The 2,908-nt window shown below is 42.9% G+C and overlaps 1 protein-coding gene across 3 annotated transcripts in view; it reads left to right on the top strand.

The window, feature by feature from the left end:
* The window catches only part of tbc1d22a (TBC1 domain family, member 22a), a 171,060-nt gene extending 169,446 nt beyond the window's left edge, over positions 1-1,614 (top strand). For all 3 annotated transcript variants that reach the window (XR_014620559.1, XM_084330442.1, XM_084330443.1), the window contains one exon: positions 1-1,614. This exon is cut by the window's left edge. The gene's annotated coding sequence lies outside the window, so the exon portion shown is untranslated.
* The last annotated feature ends 1,294 nt before the right edge of the window (positions 1,615-2,908 follow it).

Raw genomic sequence — 2,908 nt, forward strand, 5'->3', positions numbered from 1 at the left:
GGGGACATGACATCACAGAGCACTGCCACACGAGCAACCCTGCAACCTGTCGTGATGTTCACCTACACACCTTGTTTATGAACCGATCCCTTATCTTCAAGGGGAACTACAGTATGCCCCCATTTCAGAATTCATACATGTTATTCCTCTGGTCCAAGACGGTACACAAATATTACTAAATACGATCAACTTCTTAGTCAAAACTAGAGTGCTAAAACTCTCCTGATGTCATCGAGTATAAAGTCTGAAGCTGCTCCATAGACGTTGAATATGGAAAGATGTTACATGTGATACTGAGTGAGTGCACCCAGGGGAATGTTTTGAATTCATAGATACATTTTCTGTTTCCGAACTGAGAACATTACTACAGAATAAAGCTTGTTTTGGGTATAAAAGAAAACAAACATACTGTAGTTCCACAAAATCAATCTCCCATTCATTGCCAATGGAGCAACTCCAGACCTTATAGCTAACATCTCTGGTTTCTGTAATTGGGAGGAGAGTAGCCCATGTTCACACTTATTGAGTGAATTGTCTTAGGCCATGGTAATAACATATTCGAATATTTCATTTGAGTGGTGTTGCCCTTTAATCCTCACTTTAGCCATTCAATGCGACCTACAAATTGAAGGAAAGTGTGGAGAAAAAAATTAAATGGGTTGGATTGTCCTTCCAGACGACGGGCACTCTTATTGATCACTCGGCACACCTGCGTATTCCCAGATGTTTTGGATGGATGTGTCCAGTGTTGCTTGTGATGTCCTCACCGTACTTGTCCCTGTGGGAGATGTCTTGAGGTCCCCCGTCTTCTCGGTTAAGATGTTATGAAAGTGGCGCCCGTCCTTTGATGACGCGTCGACATGTTGCGAGACACCCGTCGTCTCCGGAGACTTCCGTCACGGTCACACGCTCGCGCCGCCGCCCTTCGCGTCGCGATGCTGTGGACACATTGTAACACCGTGTCATCATTGCCCCCCCAGCTCCTGGGTCACTGGCGGTGGATCACTGGAAGAAGCCACAGCTGTTTTCAAACCCTAAAGCAGCGCGTGGCTCGGCTGTGGCGTCACAGTGTATCAAAGGAATCTCCGGTAGCAGTCGAGCGACGCGGCGTGTCCGCGGAGAGAACAGCTGTTCACGTCTCACTAAAACCAGGAGTGCACTCTGGTTGCGCATCGGGTGTAGAAGTGCTTTAATACAAACACCAGTCTGACTTGACACGCGCGCGCACACACGCGCACTATAAGTTACCATGGTGATAATAGCCTACGGTGTTTGTCGGCTGGAGCCTCCCCCTCCACACACACACACACATGTGCACACACACACACGCACACATACAGGTGCGTCTCAAGGGACTCGTCTCTCAGTAACATGTCCGTCTGCCTCTTTGTTCTAGTTTTCCCCCCAACTTTATTTTTGCTCTACGTTTTCCACCAGACATTAAAAAAAAACTGCGCCTCCTTCCCTGAGACGGCAAGTTCTCACTATGTTGTGAGAAGGTTCTAGCGGAATAGTTGTTTCTTGAATTACAAAAAGAAAAACAATTTGTACAGAGCAAACATTTTGAAACAAAGAAATGTAAATAGAAACAAATGTGTAAATAAATACTATATATGACCAATGAGTTTTGAATATGGTGTTGTCTTTTTTTTTCTTTTTTTCTTCAGTATAAGCCATGACATGCTTGTAGTGCTCCTTAAAGATCCCCTCTTTAAGGGGGGGGGGGGTCATCCCACACTATACAGATTGTGGCATAACACCATCAGCAACAAAGATATGTGGCAACAAACGCAACAACAGCCAGTAGAGAAAGAGATTCTCCAACGGCGTTGGGAGATGGATTGGCCATACACTCCGTAAACTATCCCTGAGCATCACAAGACAATCTCTCAGGTGGAACCCCCAAGGGAAGAGAAAGAGAGGCCGACCACGGAACACCTGGCGCAGAGACTTGGAACATGATGCCAAGAAGATGGGACACACCTGGGGCCAGCTTGAGAGGTTGGCTCAGGATCGGGATGCTTGGAGAACCCTTGTCGACAGCCTATGCCCCAAACGGGGTAAAAGGTGCAAGTAATACAGATTGTTATCTGTGACTCTGACTATACAGATTGTTATTTGTGACTTTGACTATAAAGGTTGTTATCTGTGACTTTTGACTATATAGATTGTTATTTGCGACTTTGACTATACAGATTGTTATTTGTGACTGACTATACAGATTGTTATTTGTGACTTTGACTATACAGATTGTTATTTGTGACTTTGACTATATAGATTGTTATTTCTTTGACTTTGACTATACAGATTATTTGTGTCTTTGACTATATAGATTGTTATTTGTGACTGACTATACAGATTATTTGTGACTTTGACTATACAGATTATTTGTGACTTTGACTATACAGATTGTTATTTGTGACTTTGACTATACAGATTATTTGTGACTTTGACTATACAGATTATTTGTGACTTTGACTATACAGATTGTTATTTGTGCAGAACTTGTCACCAGATCGCATTCTTCCACTTGAGAGGGAGAGGTTTTCTGTACATCCCTGAAATCTGAGTTGCATGTGTGATGTCACTAATAGGCCGAACCTATCATGATTCAATATGTAGTAACTTAGAAAGCTGAGTAGGTATTGACATGCCTTGAAACAATATAAGCTACCAACCAGCCTTCTCATAAAGGACACAGTGATTAGTGTTGTATCTATCATTAGTGATGAATCTGAGGGAGGAGTGATATATAGCCTAGTGACAATGCCCCCAAAATGTTGAGATACCCCTACCGGAGGTAGAACAAAACAAGAATGTTTTCCCTCATCTCTAAGGTCTCCCATATATATGAAGTGGATTCTTGTATAAAAATATTTTACTGCAAAACTTGTTAAATGGATAGATA

This window comes from Notolepis coatsorum (assembly GCF_963971535.1).
Source record: "Notolepis coatsorum genome assembly, chromosome: 15".
NCBI classification, from domain to species: Eukaryota; Metazoa; Chordata; class Actinopteri; order Aulopiformes; family Paralepididae; genus Notolepis; species Notolepis coatsorum.